Consider the following 18,147-nt stretch of genomic DNA (forward strand, 5'->3'; position numbering starts at 1 on the left):
TGGTCCTTGTACTCAGGCCAGGACCCTCAACCACCATTGGCACTGTCCAGCCTCTTGGTCCCTGAGCTCTCTGTACTGTCGGCTGAACTTCACTGTGAAACTGCAGAGCGCCGGCTTGAAGCCAGGAAACCAGAAAAGGGAAGCACCTGAATCAGTCTGCCCCAGGGAGGAACCTGCCAGGTGGTGCTAGCAAGTGAACAAACAGCCAGTGTCGGTGGTATCCCTGGGACCCACCCTGCAAAGGAGGGCAGAATTAGGTGACCAGAGCCTGAGAACGTTAGTTCCTTTTCCCCCATTTGAGCTGTGATCAGACAGAGGGCCTGAGCTTTCGGGCCTATAAAGGCTGCCAGGGGCTGGGGAGGAACTGAGTCCCCAGAGGTTGCTGCAAGGAAAATTCAAAAGTTGAGCCCATAGACATGGCAGAGAGGAGGAGCTGGGCCCCGAAACACCTACCTGAAGACGTTCTGGGCCCAGAGAGGATACCAGCAGGCAAATGCTGGGCCCGGGAGGGCCGTCGGGAGGCATCAGCTTGGCCCCATGGGGCCACAGGAAGGCTGGGGGTGGGGCCTGTGGATACAGGCTGCCACAGTCATGAGCTGGTCCCCAATGAGCCACTGTGAGGGAAGCGCTGGGCTCCAATGAGCCACTGTAAGGAAAGCACTGGGCTCCAATGAGCCACTGTGAGGGAACCGCTGGGCTCCAATGAGCCACTGTAAAAAAAGGACTGGGCTCCAATGAGCCACTGTAAGAAAAGCACTGGGCTCCAATGAGCCACTGTGAGAAAAGTGCTGGGTTCCAATGAGCCACTGTGAGGAAAATGCTGGGCTCCAATGAGCCACTGTGAAGAAAGTGCTGGGCTCCAATGAGCCACTGTGAGGAAAGTGCTGGGCTCTAATGAGCCACTGTGAGGAAAGTGCTGGGCTCCAATGAGCCACTGTAAGAAAAGCACTGGGCTCCAATGAGCCACTGTGAGGGAAGTGCTGGGTTCCAATGAGCCACTGTGAGGAAAGTGCTGGGCTCCAATGAGCCACTGTGAGGAAAGTGCTGGGCTCCAATGAGCCACTGTGAGGGAAGCGCTGGGCCTGTGGACGCAGCCAGAATGCAGGCAGGCAGGATCTTCGTCTGGGGAAGCCATCAGCAGGCAGCAGCTGGTGCTGGGGAGGCTGCGGAGAGTCCAGAGCTGGGCCAAAAGGGGCCAATGTCAGGTGGTAGCAGGGCCTGTCAAGGACACCGCGAGGCAGAACAGAGGCCCAGAAAGCCCCACTTGAGAAAGCTTCAGGCCTACAGAAGGTCGCTGGAAGCTGATCAGGAGTTGAGCGAAAAGCAGCTGCCGGGAGGCATGACGTGGTCCAGTAGATGAGGCCAGGTGGAGAATCTGGGCCTGGGGAGGCTGCCACAAGGGAGGCATAGGCTGGACCTCCCAGAGGCTGAGGGGAGGTAGAAGCTGGGCCCCAGGGGGCCGTTGGGAGGCAGCAGCTGGCCCTGGAGGCACCCATGTGAGGATGTTTTCCACCCATGGAAAGGAGATGCCTTGAGGGCAGGAACTGGGCCTGGAGAGGCTCACTTCAGGATTCGATGCTTGGGCCTCCCAAGGCCAGCAGGAGGAGGCAGCAGGAGCCGGGCCTGCAGAAGCTGACTCCGGAACATCTAGGTTCTGGAGATGCCCTCGGAGGGCAGGAGCCAAGCCTGGAGAGGCCACTTGTGAGGCATGATCCAGGTGGGCCGGGAGAGCCTGAGTCAAGTCTGAGCTTTTGGGCCGACAAATGCCATCGGGAGCTGGGCAAGAGCTGAGTCCACAGAGGTTGCTGTGAGGCAAATTCAGAAGTTGGGCCCATAGATGCTGCCGAGAGGAGGTGCTGGGCCCCGAGAGGCCTACCTGAAGACGTTCTAAGCCCAGAGAGGATGCCACCAGGCAAACGCTGGGCCCGGGAGTGCCACCGGGCCTGTGGATACAGGTTGCCGCAGAGGCAGGAGCTGAGCCTGAGCAGAGGCCACTGTGATGCCACAAGCTGGGCCTGGAGGGTCCACTGAAAAATGGAGACTGGGCCCAGAATGTCCTGGTGCAGGCAGAAGCTTTGGGCCTCCTGAAGAGGCCTAGCTCGGATAAGAAGCTTTGGGCCTGAACAGGCCACCGTGAGGCAGAAGCTGGCCCAGGAGAGACCGTGATAGGCAAGCTGGGCTGAAGAAGGGCACTGTGAGGGAGGACCTGGGCCTAGACTCGAGGCAAGTGTGAGGTGAGAGTTGGGTCCGGAGAGGTTTGCCACAGGCACAAGCTGGGCCCCAACGGGCCAGTGTGAGGGAGGCACGGGGCCTGTGGATGCAGGTAGGCAAGACCTTGGCCTGCGGAAGCAGCCAGCAGGCAGCAGCTGGGGCTGGGGAGGCTGTGGGGACTCCAGAGCTCGGCCCTGAGGCCCAGTCCTGCTTTGTCCTCCCGCTGGCCTCGGGAGGCCCAAGCATTGGGTCATGAAGTCCGCGTCTGCAGGTCCAGCTCCTGCCCTCCCGGCGGCACCCCCCAACGTGGGCGCAATACATCATCACCTGGTCCCCTCCGAGGCTAGGTCCTGCATCCCAGTGGCCCCACGGGGCCCAGGTCCTGTTCCCATCAGGCAGTCACTCCAGGAGGCCCAGCCTGTGCCTCCCAACTGGCAGCCTCACCAGGCCTGAACCTTCTCCTGGCCACATCAACCGGCCCAAGTTTTGAGCCAGGCAGCCTCTTTTGGCTCGGCCTTTCGTCTGTCGACCCGAAGCTTCCTCAGGTGGGGCCTTCTAGGTGTCTCTTCTGTTGAGGCCACTGGGAGGCAGAAGGGACGCCCGAAAGGTGCCACCTGAGGAAGCTTTGGGCCGACAGATGAAAGGCCTCCAGGAGATGGCCAGGAGCCGAGCCAAAAGACGCTGCTGGGGACCAGGCGCAGTGGCTCACACCTGTAATCCCAGCACTTTGGGAGGCCGAGACGGGTGGATCACTAGGTCAGGAGATCGAGACCATCCTGGTCAACGTGGTGAAACCCTATCTCAACTAAAAGTACAAAAAATTAACTGGGCATGGTGGTGTGTGCCTGTAATCCCAGCTGCTCAGGAGGCTGAGGCAGGAGAATTGCCTGAACCCAGGAGGCGGACATTGTGGTAAACCGAGATTGTGCCATTGCACTCTAGCCTGGGCAATAAGAGCAAAACTCCACCACAAAAAAAAAAAAAAAAAAATTAGCTGGGCATGGTGGTGCGTGCCTGTAATCCCAGCTATTCAGGAGGCTGAGGAAGGAGAATTGCCTGAACCGAAAAGGCGGAGGTTGTGGTGAGCCGAGATCACGCCATTTTTCTCCAGCCTGGGTAACAAGATCGACAATAGGTCTCAAAAAAAAAAAATACAAAAAATTAGCTGGGCATGGTGGTGCATGCCTGTAATCCCAGCTACTGAGGAGGCTGAGGCAGGAGAATTGCCTGAACCCAGGAGGCGGACATTGCGGTGAACCGAGATCGTGCCATTGCACTCCAGCCTGGGCAACAAGAGCAAAACTCCATCTCAAAATAATAAAAAAAAAAATTAGCTGGGCACGGTGGCACGTGCCTGTAATCCCAGCTACTCAGGAGGCTGAGGAAGGAGAATTGCCTGAACCCAAAAGGCGGAGTTTGTGGTGAGCCGAGATCACACCATTCTACTCCAGCCTGGGTAACGAGAGCAAAAATAGGTCTCAAAAAAAAAAAAAAAAATTAGCTGGGCATGGTGGTGCATGCCTGTAATCCCAGCTACTCAGGAGGCTGAGGCAGGAGAACTGCCTTAACCCAAGAGGCAAAAGTTGAGGTGAGCCGAGATCAGGTCACTGCACTCGCGCCTGGGTAACAAGAGAAAAACTCCATCTCAAAAAAAAAAAAAAAAAAAAGAGGCTGCCAAGGGCAAATCTTGGGCCCGTAGACAAGGCCAAGAGGAGGATCCAGGACTGGAGAGGCCGCCAGTAAAGAGGCAGAGAACGGGGCTCCAGGAGAGGCTGATGGGAGGCAGGAGCTAAGCCCAGGGGGCCTTTGGGAAGCATGAGCTGGCCCTAGAAGGGCCCATGTGACAATGTTTTGCACCCATGGGGAGGAGATGCCAGGAGAACTGGAGCTGGGCCTGGAGAGGCCGAATTGAGAACCCAATGCTTGAGCCTGCAGAAGCCAACAGGAGGAGTCTGGACCCGGGCCTGGAGAAGCCGACTCTGGGACATCTGGGGCCTATGGGAACCCTGGCTGGGCAGAAGCTGAGCCTGGAGGCCAGCGTGAGGCATGACCTGGGTAGTCTTGGAGAGCCTGAGTCGAGGGCCTGAGCTTTCGGGCCTACAAAGGCCTCCGGGAGCTGGGGAGGAGCCGAGTCCACAGAGGTTGCTGCGAGGCGAGAATGGAAGGTTGGCCCTTAGAAGCCGCCGGAAGGAGGGCCTGGGCCCCAAGAGGCTGACCTGAAGACACTCTGGACAAGGAGACGATGCCAGGAGGCCAATGCTGGGCATGGAAGGGCTGCCTGGGGGCACCAGTTTGGCCCAAGAGAGCCACCGGGAGGCTACAAGCTGGGCCTGTGAAGACAGGCTGCCACAGAGGCAGGAGCTGGGCTGAGCGGAGGCCACAATGAAGCCACAAGCTGGGTCTGGAGGGTCCACTGAGAGGTGGAGGCTGGGCCTGGAGGGGCCTAGCACAGGCAAAAGCCAGGCCTGGATAGGCGGGGCCCAGAGAGGAAGCTTCAGGCCTGGACAGGCCGCTGGGAGGCAGGAGCTGGCGGAGAATTTATGAGAGGTGAGCTGGGCCAAGAGAGGCCGGTGCGAGGGAGGGCCTGTGTCCAGACTCAAGGCCAGCACAAAGTGAGAGCTGGCTCCAGAGACGTCCGGCAAAGGCATGACTTGAGCCTCAACTGGCCAGTGTGAGGGAGGCGCTGGGCCTGTGGATGCAGCCGGGATGCAGGCAGGCAGGCAGGATCTTGGCCTGCGGAAGCAGCCAGCAGGCAGCAGCTGGGGCTGGGGAGGCTGGGGGGACTCCAAAGCTCGGCCCTGAGGCCCAGTCCTGCTTTGTCCTCCCACTGGCCTTGGGAGGCCCAATCATTGGGTCATGAAGTCTGCGTCTGCAGGTCCAGCTCCTGCCCTTCCGGCGGCACCCCCCAACCTGGGCACAATACATCATCACATGGTCCCCTCCGGGGCCAGCTCCGGCATCCCAGTGGCCCCTGGAACCCAGGTCCTGATTCCCATCAGGTGGCCTCTCCAGGAGCCCCAGCCTCTGCCTCCCTACTGGCAGCCACACCAGGCCTAGCACCTCCTCCTGGCCACGTCTACCGGCCCAAGTTTTGCCCCTGGCAGCCTCTTTTGGCTCGACTCCTGGCCAGCTCCCAGAGGCCTTTCGTCTGTTGGCCCAAAGCTTCCTCAGGTGGGGCCTTCCGGGCGTCCCTTCTGCCTCCCAGTGGCCTCAACAGAAGGGACACTGAGGAAGCTTTGGGCCGACAGACAAAAGGCCTCCGGGCGCTGGCCAGGAGCCGAGCCGAAAGACGCTGCTGGGGACCAGGCACAGTAGCTCACGCCTGTAATCCCAACACGTTGGGAGGCCGAGGCGGGTGGATCATGAGGTCAGGAAATTGAGACCATCCTGGTCAACATGGTGAAACCCCGTCTCTACTATAAATACAAAAAATTAGCTGGGCATGGTGGTGCGTGCCTGTCATCCCAGCTACTCAGCAGGCTGAGGCAGGAGAATTGCCTGAACCGAGAAGGGAGAGGTTGCAGTGAGCCGAGATCGTGCCACTGCACTCCAGCCTGGGCAGCAAGAGCAAAACTCCATCTCAAAAAGAAAAAAAACAATTAGTTGGCCACGGTGGTGCGTGCCTGTAATCCCAGTTACTCAGCAGGCTGAGGCAGGAGAATTGCCTGAACCCAGGAGGCGGAGGTTGCGGTGAGCCGAGATCGCGCCATTGCACTCCAGCCTGGGCAACAAGAGCAAAACTCCGTCTCAAAAAAAAAAAAAAAAAAAATAGCTGGGCACGGTGGCAGGTGCCTGTAATCCCAGCGACTCAGGAGGCTGAGGCAGGAGAATTGCCTGAACCCAGGAGGCAGAGGTTGCCGTGAGCCTAGATCGCACCATTCTACTCCAGCCTGGGTAACAAGAGCGAAACTCTGTCTCAAAAAAAAAAAGAAAAAGAAATTAGCTGGGTATGGTGGCGTGTGCCTGTAACTCCAGCTACTCAGGAGGCTGAGGCAGGAGAATTGCCTAAACCCAAAAGGCGGAGGTTGAGGTGAACGGAGATCACGTCATTGTACCCACACCTGGGAAACAAGAGCAAAACTCCATCTCTTAAAAAAAAAAAAAAAAAAAAAAAAAAAAAAAAAGGCTGCCGGGAGCAAAACTTGGGCCCGTAGACGTGGCCAGGAGGAGGATCCAGGCCTTGAGAGGCCACCAGTACCGAGGCAGATGCTAGGCCTTAAGGAGAGGCTGATGGGAGGCAGGAGCTAAGCCCAGGGGGCCTTTGGGAAGCATGAGCTGGCCCTAGAAGAAACCACATGATGACGTTTGCACCCATGGGGAGGAGACACCAGTAGAACTGGAGCTGGGCCTGCAGAGGCCAAATTAAGAACCCAATGCTTAGGCCTGCAGAAGCCAATAGGAGGAGTCCAAAACCGGGCCTGAAGAAGCCGACTCTGGGACATCTGGGGCCTATAGGAACCCTGGGTGGGCAAAACCTGAGCCTGGAGAGGCCAGCATGAGGCATGAGCTGGGTAGTCCTGGAAAGCCTGAATCGAGGGCCTGAGCTTTTGGTCCTACAGAGGCCTCCAGGAGCTAGGGAGGAGCCGAGCAACAGAGGTTGCTGCGAGGCGAGGACAAAAGGTTGGCCCTAACAAGCTGCCAGAAGGAGGGGCTGGGACCAAAGAGGCTGACGTTCTGGACAAGGAGAGGATGCCAGAAGGCCACCGCTAGGCACAGAGGGCCGCCTGGGGGCACCGGTTTGGCCCGAGGGGGCCACCAGGAGGCCAGGAGCTGGGCCTGTGGAGACAGGCTGCCACAGAGGCAGGATCTGGGCTGAGCGCAGACCACGATGAGGCCATAAGCTGGGTCTGGAGGGTCCACTGTTAGGTGGAGGCTGGGCCCAGAGGGGCCTAGCGCAGGCAGGAGCCAGGCTTGGAGAGGCTGGGCCCGGAGAGGAAGCTTCGGGCCTGGACAGGCCGCTGGGAGGCAGGAGCTGGCCGGAGAGTTTATGAGAGGCGAGCTGGGCCGAGAAAGGCCGGTGCGAGGGAGGACCTGGGCTCAGACTCAAGGCCAGCACCAGGTGAGATCTGGGTCCAGAGACATGTGCTACAGGCCAAGCTGGGCCTCAACTGGCCAGTGTGAGGGAGGCGCTGGGTTTGTGGACGAAGTCAGGAGGTAGGCAGGATCTTGGCCTGGGAAAGCGGCCGGCACACAGTGGATGGTGCTGGGGGTGCTGTAGGGAGGCCAGAAGTGGGCATGGAGAGGCCGATGTCAGGATGTAGCTGGGCCTGTCTAGGCCACCGGGAGGCAGAAGGGACACCCCGAAATCCCCGAGGAAGCTTCGGGCCGACAGACGAGAGGCCGTCGGGAGGTGGCCAGGCGCCGAGTCAAAAGAGGCCGCCAGGGGGCAAAACACTGGCAGATAGACGCAGCCAGGATGATGATCCGGGTGTGTGGGGGCCGGCAGTAGGGAGGCAGAGGCTGGGCCTCCCGAAGAGGCTGACAGAAGGCAGGAGCTGTGTCCCAGGTGGCCGTTGGGAGGCAGGAGCTTGCCCTGGAGGAGCCCATGTTGGGGGGCTGCCGGGAAGGCAGAAGCTGGGCCTGCAGAGATAAACTTCAGGACCCAATGCTTGGGCCTCCCGAGGCCAGCATGATGAGGCAGCAGGAGCCGGGCCAGCAGAAGCCGACTCGGGAACGTCTGAGGCCTGGAGATGCCCTGGGAGGGCAGGAGCCGAGCCTGGAGAGGCCAGCGTGAGACATGAGCTGGGAGGGCCTGGAGATCCTGAGCTTTCGGGCCTATAAAGGACACCAGAAGCTGGGGAGGAACCGAGTCCCCAGAGGTTGCTGTGAGGCAAATTCAAAAGCTGAGCCCGTAGACACAGCTGAGAGGAGGAGCTGGGCCCCAAAAGGCCTACCTGAAGACGTTCTGGGCCCAGAGAGGATGCCAGCAGGCCAATGATGGGCATGGGAGGGCCCACTTCAGGAAGTTCTGGGCCTGGAGACGCTGCCAAAAAGTAAAAGCTTGATCAGAATGGCCGTTGTGATGCATGAGCTTCACCTAGACAGGCCATTGGGAGGCAGTAGCTGGGCCTGCAGATGCTGCCGAGGCAGAAGCTTGGCCTGGGGGCACTGTGGTGAGGCATACGCTTGGCCTGGGGTGTCTGCTGTGAGGCAGAGTTTAAGCCTATTGGGGCCGACTGGAAGCAGGAGTTGGACCTGGAATGGCAGATTTGAGAAATCTCTCAGTCCGGAGAGGCCACAGAGATACAGGAACTGGGCCTCAAGGGGCCGCCGAAAGGCATGAGCTGTACCTAAAGAGTCCAGTGTGAGACAGAAGCTGTGCCTGAAGACGGTGACTAGAAGACGTTTTGGCCTGGACAGCCTGTCAGGGGACAGATGCTGGGTCTGGAGAGGCCACTGTGACCTGGTCCTAATGAGGTTAGAGTGAGGCAACACCTGGGCTTCTCAAGGCTACCAGGAGGCAAGCAGAAACCTGTTCAAGGAATACCTGTGAGGCAAAAGCTAGGCCTGCAGAGGCCACTGGGAGGAAAGAGCTGGGTCTGTCCAGGTCGTCGGAAGGCTCAAAGTGGGCCTGTAGAGCTTGACTTGAGGCAGTTGGATCATGAGGTCAGAAGATCGAGACCATCCTGGTCAACATGGTGAAACCCCATCTCTACTAAAAATACAAAAAAGAACTGATGTCAGAGAAGTAAGAACATGACAGTGTGTGTTGAAGTACCTGTAAAACATTGTTTCTTTGCCTTTGTAAAATATGTGTCTACTAAAAGTTCTTGCTTTCAAAAGAATATGTGGGAATAAATCATTAGAATGTATTCTTCTGTTTTTTACTTTTATCTTCCTGCCACAGGCTTACTCTAGAAAATTTGATTTTCTTAGAAAATTGAACAAGTGCTCGTTGTGGTGGATCATGCCTCTAGGATGGGAGGCAGGGATGGAAAAGTCACTAGAGGCCAGGAGTTTGACACCAGCCTGACCAACAAAGTGAGATCCAATGTGTATGAAAACATTTAAAAATTAACCAGGTGTCATCATGTATAGCTACTAAGGAGGCTGAGGCAGGAGGATCCTTAGCTCAGGAGTGCAAGCCTGCAGTGACCTGTGATTGCACCACTGCACTCCAGCCTAGGTGACAGAGTGAGACCCCATATCCTAAAACAAAAAAGAAAAAAATATAGATCACGTAGCAAGTTGTATGTGGCTTACTCTGTATATTTCTAAACTGGAAGTTCTCAGAGTAATGCTGCTAAATCTTTTGGGGTCTAGCATCCCGTTACATTTTTTAACTTTATGTAAGATTTCTAAGACTTTTTCTTTACATAAATAATTACATTAAAGTTAAAAATAAAACAAACTTTTAAAACTATTATTTATTACATATTAATAATAAAAACGTTACATGGTATTATAACTAATACAAAACAAACATTTTAAAATATTTTATTCATTACCTATTAATAATAAAACTGGTTGGGCGAGATGGCTCATGCCTATAACCCCAGCACTTTGGGAGGCCGAGGTGGGTGGATCACCTGAGGTCAAGAGTTTGAGACTAGCCCTCCAACATGCTGAAACCCTGTCTCTACTAAAAAATACAAAATTAGCCAGGTGTGGTGGCAGGCACCTGTAATCCCAGCTACTTGAGAGACTGAGCCAGGAGAACTGCTTACACCCAGAAGGCAGAGTTTGCAGTGAGTGAAGATCATGCCATTGCACTCTAGCCTAGGTAACAAGAGCAAAACTCCATCTTAAACAATAATAAAATTATTAAGTAGTAATATAAGTAATCCTTTTTTTTCTCTGAGACAGAGTCTCGCTCTTTCCCGAAGGCTGGAATGAAACATGTAATCTCGGTTCAGTGCAATCTCTGCCCCACCTCCCGGTTCAAAGGATTCTCCTGTCTCAGCCTCTGAAGTAGCTTGGATTACAGGCACCTGCCACCATGCCTGGCTAATCTTTGTTTTTTTGTCTTTTCTTTCTTTTTTTTTTTTTTTTTGACGGAGTTTTGCTCTTGTTACCCAGGCTGGAGTGCAATGGCGCCTTCTCGGCTCACCGCAACCTCGCCTCCTGGGTTCAGGCAGTTCTGCCTCAGCCTCCTGAGCAACTGGGATTACAGGCACGTGCCACCATACCCAGCTAATTTTTTGTATTTTTAGTAGAGACAGGGTTTCACCTTGTTGACCAGGATGGTCACGATCTTTTGACCTTGTGATCCATCCGCCTCGGCCTCCCAAAGTAATCTTTGTTTTTTAGTAGACATACGGTTTTGCCATGTTGGCAAAGCTGGTCTTGAACTCCTGACTTCACGTGATCCACCCACCTCATTCTCCCAAAGTGTTGGGAATGCAGGCCTAAGTCACTGCACCCGGACCGATTAACATATTTTTTAAAACACTGATTAGTCAGGCAACAACACTGGGCAGGGGTCTCCTCATTCCCAGTGATAAAAACCCCACTGCATGGCTCCAGGGTTGCAAGGGCTGCAGAGCCAAAAGGCTCTGATTTGAGATTTCATCACTTTATTTGTATTGTGAGACAAGGTCCCGCTTTGCCACCCAGGCTGGAGTGCCGTTGTGCACTTAGAGATCACTGCAGCCTCAGTGTCCTGGGCTCAAGCCATCTTCCTGCCTCTGCTCCCCAGTGCTGGTACTACAGTTGAGTGCCACCATACCTGGCTAATTTTTAATTTTTTTTGTAGAGTGAGGAGTCTTGCTATGTTGCCCAAGCTGGCCTCAAACTCCTGACCTCAAGACATCTGCCCACCTCAGCCTCCTGAGTAGCTGAGACTACAAGTACACATCACCATGCCTAGCTACATTTATTTTATTAAATTTTGAAAAATATTTTTGTAGCGAGGAGGTCTTGCTATGTTGCCCAGGCTGGTCTTGAACTTCTGTCCTGAAAAGATACTCCCATCTCTGCTTCCCCAACATCTGGGACTACAGGCATGAGCCACTGCATTGAGCCTGAAGAGATTTCTTTAATCTAGCATCCCATATTTGGTAACACTGGGAAAGGCAGTAGAGTTTTTAAAAATTACTTAATAATTCAATAAGAATCAAACTCAACCTCGACCCCTGCCTTCTCTCACACCCCACATCCAGTCTGTCAGGAAATCCTGTTCACTGTCTTCACCATGTACTGAAGATCCCCACCCAGCAACTCCCTGGACTCTTCCCCTACTCTCCTCTGACCATCTCTCACCAACACCATGACCCTGGTCAGGACCACTATCATCTTCCACCTGGATGTTACCACAGTTTGACCCCCATGCTTCCATCCAAATCTTCCCACAGTCTTTCTCAACTCAGCAGCCAGAGAATGCTTTCATATCAGGAGACAGATCATGTCACCTCTCTGCTCAGAACCCTCCCACAGTTCCCATCTCATAGTAAAAGCCAAAGCCCCAGCAATAACCTCCCAGGGCTTACACCATCTATACTGATCCCCACACAGCAACTCCATGGCCTCCTCCGCTAATCCTCTCCCCGTCTCCTGCTCCACTGTCCTCCTTCCAGAGCCTCAGACGCTTTATTCTGTTGTTTCTGCCCACAATGCTCCTCCTTCAGCACCTCGGCCAGCTCCTTCCCCTCCAAGTCTTTGCTCAATTTTCACTTCGGAGGCCACCCCTGACCTTTCTATTTAACATTGCAATCTGTCCCCATCCCCACCTTTTTTTTTTTTAAAAAAACAAGATCTCACTCTATCACCAAGGCTGGAGCGGAGTGGTGCAATCACAGCTCGCTGCAACCTCGAATTCCTAGGCTCAACTGATCCTCCCACCTCAAGAATCCCTAGTAGCTGGAACGACAGGTGCATGCCATCCTGCCTGGCTAATTTGTTTTATTTTGAAATGGAGTTTCACTCTTCTTGCCCAAGCTGGAGTGCAATGGTGCAATCCCAGCACACTGCAACCTCCGCCTCCCAGGTTCAAGTGATTCCTCAGCCTCAGCCTCCCAAGTAGCTGGGATCACAGGTGTGTGCCACTATGCCTGGCTAATTTTTGTATTTTTAGTAGAGATGGGGGTTTGTCATGTTGGCCAGGCTGGTCTCAAACTCCTGACCTCAGGTGATCCTTGGCCTCCCAAAGTGTTAGGATTACAGGAGTGAGCCACCACACCCGGTCCTTTTAATGTTTTGTAGAGACAGGGTCTCACTATGTTGCCCAGGCTGACCTTGGACTCCTGGCCTCAAGTGATCCTCCTGCCGGGATTCCTAAAGTGCTGGGATTACCAACATCAGCCACGATGCTTGGCGTCATGTTTATTTCCTCTTGCTGCTGCCACAAACTACCCTACAATAGTCCCTTAAAATACCACAAATCTACCAACTTACAATTCTGGGAATCAGAAGCCCAAATTAGGTCTATTAAGGCTAAAGTTAAGGTGTCAGCAGGGCTGCATTCCTTCTGGAGGCTCTAAAGTGTTCCCTTGGCTTTTCCACCTTCTAGAAGCCACCCCCATTCCTTGGATTGTGGCCCTTAACTCCATCTTCAAAGCCGGAAGTGAAACATCTGCAAATCTCCCTCTCTAACTCTGCTTCCACCAACACATCTCCTGCTCCAATTCTCACTCTTCTAACCTCTTTCTTTTATAAGGATCTTTGTGACTGCTGGGCATGGTGGATCCCACCCATTACCCCAACACTTTGGGAAGTCAAGGCAGGAGGAACATTTAAGGCCTGGAGTTTGAAACTAGCCTGGAAAACAGAGTGAGATCCCACCTCTAGGAAAGCATAAAAATCATTATCAGCCCGACATGGTGGTGTGCGCCTGCAGTCCCAGCTACTTGAGAGGCTGATGTGAAATAATGGCTTTAGCCCAGGAGTTTCAGATCAGCCTGGGCAACATGACTAAATCTAATCTTTACAAAAATGAGCTGGGCATGGGTGACATGCATGTGTAGTCCCAGCTACTCTGAAGTCTGACGTGGGAAGATCACTTGAGCTCAGGAGGTCAAAGCTATCATGAGCTATGATCATATTACTGTGCTCCTGCCTGAATGACACAGGGAGATTCTGTCTCAAAAAAAAAAAGAAAATAAATATATATTTCTTCTCTGTCCCTGGCTCCTGTTCCTTTATTATTGAATGCTAATAAAGACCTCAGTGGTAGAGGTGATAGGAGCATCTTTAGTTTTAATATTTGCTCTTGGTCCCAGCTTTCTAACACAAGAGACTCTAAGAACTTTGGGATCTCCAGCATGCTAAGAATGCATTTGGGGATGTGGTTGAGATGACTGGGTGGGTGCACACTCCTGGATTTCTTCAGGAGGAGGGCTGATTGCCAGAGAAAGCAACCACATGATTAGAGGCTTAGAACTTTTAGCCTCACCTGCTGAACTCCAGGAGGTGAGAGTGGCTGAAGATTGACTTAATTATCAATGGCCAAAGATTTTATCCATCATGCTTGCATAATCGAGCCTCTGTAAACACCCTGAACAACAGGGTTTGCAGAGCTTCTGGTTGAATACAGGTGGTGCTGGGAGGGCGGCATGTTGAACAGAGGGCATGGAAGCTCTGTGCACCTCCCACTTACCTTCCCCTGGGCATCCATCTTTCATTTCTTTCTCCTTTTCCTTCCTTTCGTTCTCCTCTTTCTTTTTTTTTAAAGACAGGGTCTGGCTCTTTTGTCCAGGCTAGAGTGCAGTGGCACAATTTCAGCTCACCACAACCTAAGTTTCCCCAGTCCCCAGCTCAATGCATCCTCACCTCAGCTTCCCTAGTAGCTGGAACAACAGGTGCACACCACCACACCTAGTTATTTTATATTCATTTATTTTTTGAGAAAAAATCTTGCTCAGCAGCCCAGGCTGGAGTGCGGTAGCGTGATCTCAGCTCACTGCGACCACTGCATACTGGGTTCAAGTGATTCTCCTGCCTCAGCCTCCTCAGTACCTGGGATTGCAGGTACATATCAACATGCCCAGCTAATTTTTGTATTTTATAGAGAGAGGGTTTCACCATGTTTCCCAGGCTGAACTCAAACTCCTGCGTTTAAGCGATCCTCCCAACTCAACCTCCCGAAGCGCTGGGATCACAGGCATGAGCCACTGCATCCAGCATGCACATCTCTTTCACTGGCTGTTTCTGAGACATATCCTTTACAGTGAACCAGGAATAGAAAATGAACTCACCAGATGTGGTGGCTCACATCTGTAATCCCAGCACTTTAAGTGACTAAGGTGGGAAGATCACTTGGGCCCAGGAATTTGTGGCCAGCCTGGGCAACAAAACAAGATCCCATCGCTAAAAAAAAAATAAAAGAAATTAGCCAGATGTGGTGGTGCAGGCATGTCGTCTCAGCTACTAGGAAGGGGGGAGGACCACTTGGGCCCAGGCAGTTGAGGCTGCAGTGAGCTATGACTGCAACACTGCACACCAGCCTGGGCAAAAAAATGAAACCCTGTCTCTCAGAAAAAAAAATAATAAACTATTTTTCTGAGTTCTATAAGCTGTTCCAGCACATGATTAAATCAAAGAAGGGGGTCATGAGAACCCCTGATTTGTAATAGGTTGGTCAAAAGTACAGGACAAAACCTAATATTTGCCATTGGCATCTAAAGTGAGGGTAGTCTCACGGGACTAAACGCCTAACCTGCAGGGTCTGCGCCAGCTCCAGGTAGTGTCAGAAGAACATTGTGGGATACCCAGTTAATATCCAGAACACTGGAGAATTTGGTGTATAAGCTCCACACACACACAGTCAGTCAAAGTGTGTGACGAGAGAAACATGGGCTTTTCTTTCACCTACCTGCCTAACTGCATAGGAGAAGCAATACATGGTGCTCATGAACAGAGCAAGCATTAAAGTCAAACCAGTCCCTACATCTGACTCAGCTCAATATCCATGTGAGCTTGGGCAAATCACTCATTATCCCTAAGTCTTTATCACCTCATTCAGAAAATGGGGATAACTGGTACCCGCCTGGAATTTTGTGAGAATTCACAAAATATTATGCTTGATGTTACTGTGATCATCACACCTATTCCAAACTATCTGACAGAAACAGAGATGGATGATAACATCACCAGATTAGAAACTGTAGTGAGGTCTCTCAGGCAAAATTCCATACAAGCCAATTACTGTCTCTCCAAAGCATTCCTGCCACACTTAATTCCCTATTCCCTGAACCAAATGTGCCATCTTAATTGTCCAGGTCTTTGAACTGCTGGTTTCCCTGACCATTCCCCATCCCTCCACATCCCCCTTCGCTCCCTACTCTCACACAACTCTTCCTCATCTTTCAAAAGCCAGCTTCACTGTCACCTTATCTGGAAGCTTCTCCCACTCTCCAGAAAAGCTTCCCATTGCACTTGACGCATGCACTATTGTTTGATCATTGTTGAGTTATTGTCCGAGTCTTTTTGTACCTGAATAACATGATGCCAAGTCTCCTCCTGAAATCTGATGTCTTTCATGGTAGATCCAGCCGGAAGTGACAAACAGATATTCTTTAAAAATAAAAAAAGAATCAGGAAATCCCATAAAAGTTTTAAAAGATATGTGAGAAGCAAACAAAATTCAAGAGCTTCTAGGAAAAACGTAAGAGGGAAAGTGTTACTGGGAAATATGCTAAAGGGTTTATTTTTATTCTATTTTACTTTTTTGAGAAAGAATCTTGCTCTATCCCCTAGGCTGGACCGCAGTGGTACAATCACAGCTCATTGCAGCCTCAACCTCCAGGACTTCAGCAATCTTCCAACCTGATTTTTATTTTATTGAAGAAACACATTCTTACTGTTACCAAAGCTGGAATGCAGTTGTGTGATCATAGCTTACTGCAGCCTCGACCTCCTAGGCTCAAGTGATCCTCCAGTCTCAGACTCCCCAGTAGCTGGGATTACAGGTGTAAACTGCAATGTCCAGCTCACGTTATCTTTAAATTTTATTAGAGACAATGTGCTGCTATGTCGACGAGGCTGGTGGTAATCCTTTTCCCTCAAGCAGTTCTCCCACCTCAGCCTTCCAAAGTGCTGGGATGACAGGTGTGAGCTGCCACACCTGCTGAGGAGGTTAATTTTTCATGACATAAAGAGCTCAAAGCAAATATTAGAAGGAGCCTAAATGGCTATTTGTGATATATCCATATACTAAAACATTATGCAACCATGAAAAGGATTCAGATACATCAATAGAAATTGACACAGATGTCCACAAAACATGAAAATGAGAAGCGATATTCAATCAGCCCATATGTATTTGAACAATACGGCCAATTATTTCCTGAGACAAGATTATGGGTCTAAAGAGTAAAGGAAAATTTCCACTTCTTCATTTAAAAGTATTTACTATTTTTATAATTTAATAAAAGATTAAATATACAGATCATCTAATTAGTAAAAGACATGTTAACTCTACAAATAAACAGAAAAGACATGGACAGCCCAACCTTGGTGGCTGATGCTTATAATAGCAGGACTTTGGGAGGGGGCGGTGGGAGAACTGCTTGAGGCCAGGAATTCCAGACCAGACTGGGAAACATAGCAAGACCTTGTTTCTATTAAAAATCAAAAAAATTAGCCAGACATGGTGGCATGGGCCTACAGTCCCAGTTACTGAGGTGGAAGGATCACCTGAGTCCAGGAGGTCAAGGCTGCAGTGAGTCGAGACTGTACCACCATACTCAAGCCTGGGCTACAGAGTGAGACTTGGTCTCCCAAAAAAGGAGGGGGAGCAAAAAAGAAAGCTAGCTGGGCACGCTCTAATCCCAGCATTTTGGGAGGCTGAGTCAGTTGGATCACGAGGTACAAAGTTCGAGACCAGCCTGACAAACATGGAGAAACCCTGTCTCTATTGAAAATACTTAGCCAGGTATGGTGGCACATGCCTGTAATTCCAGCTATTCTGCAGACTGAGGCAAGAAAATGGCTTGAATCCAAGAGAAGGAGGTTGCAGTCAGCAGAGATTGTGCCGTTGCACTCCAGCCTAGGCAACAAGAGTGAAACTTCATCTGAAAAAGAAAGAGAGAGAGAAAAAGAAAGCTAATAAAGTAATATAAGGAAATATATATTCAAATGTAACAAAAATAAAGTATTAATGATATCTTTTATTTACTAAAAATGATCAAACAAAAAATAACTTGTTATTGTACCCTGTGCCAGCAAAGGTGCAGTGAAATGGGCATTTTCTTTTACTATCAGTGATGTTTAAATTGTATACAAGCCTTCCACCAGGGTAAAGCTTGGAAATTTTTAAAAAATACAGTGACTCACTGTACTGCCTCCTCCAACTCCTGGCCTCAAGCGATCCTCCCACCTCAGCCTCCCAAAGTGCTGGAATTATAGGCCGACAGCCACCATGCCTGAAAGCTCGGCAGTTTACACCAAGTATAACAAGAATGCTAATGTCCTGTGACTCACAGTCATCTCATTTCTGGCTGGAAATATCTTCGGATACAATTCAACCTAAACAAAAGGTCATATGCACAAACACAGTAAATCTAAGAGTAGTATTTTTCCGTTTTAAAAACATACGTAACACTTCACAGATCTGCACGTCATTCTTGCAGAGGCCATGCCAATCTCTCTATTATTCCGGCTTTAGGATATGTGCTACTGAAGCAAGCATGAGTAATTTCAGATAGAGCGGTTAAGCGAAATAAGGAAGAGTTATGGGGAATTTAAAAATCTATGGTATTTATAGGTACCTAGTAACAGCTCAGTAAATATTAGCTGATACTTTTATTATTTTTATGGTAATTCCACTCAATTAAAAATTGTCATTCAAAATTTACCACTGTCTTGGAACATGTATTTAACAGCATAACTGTAAAAACAGATAGAGGCTGGGTGCGGTGGCTCACACTTGTAATCTCAGCACTTTGGGAGGCCAAGGCAGGTGGATCACCTAAGGTCAGGGGTTCAAGCCTAGCCTGACCTAACATGGAGAAACCCCATCTCTACTAAAAAATACAAAATTAGGTGCGGTGGTGCCTGTAA

The 18,147-nt window shown here is 51.3% G+C and overlaps 1 protein-coding gene and 1 pseudogene across 50 annotated transcripts in view; both read right to left on the reverse strand.

Moving 5' to 3' along the window:
* The window catches only part of LOC103790484 (uncharacterized), a 135,925-nt gene that overhangs the window by 85,239 nt on the left and 32,539 nt on the right, over positions 1 to 18,147 (reverse strand). For 36 of the 50 annotated variants that reach the window (XR_013527080.1, XM_078350288.1, XM_078350279.1 and 33 more), the window contains 2 exons: positions 17,037 to 17,159; positions 15,580 to 15,660 (listed from right to left, as the gene is read on the reverse strand). The exons of 9 other annotated variants lie outside the window; for them this stretch is intronic. The gene's annotated coding sequence lies outside the window, so the exon portion shown is untranslated. Of the gene's footprint in view, positions 1 to 453; positions 8,867 to 15,579; positions 15,661 to 17,036; positions 17,160 to 18,147 lie in introns of all 50 variants that reach the window. 5 more of the 50 variants (XR_013527084.1, XR_013527082.1, XR_013527083.1 and 2 more) reach the window with 5 other exon arrangements.
* On the reverse strand, positions 17,675 to 17,772 carry LOC128929822 (U6 spliceosomal RNA; annotated as a pseudogene).

Source organism: Callithrix jacchus, chromosome 15 (genome assembly GCF_049354715.1).
Source record: "Callithrix jacchus isolate 240 chromosome 15, calJac240_pri, whole genome shotgun sequence".
Taxonomy (NCBI): Eukaryota; Metazoa; Chordata; class Mammalia; order Primates; family Cebidae; genus Callithrix; species Callithrix jacchus.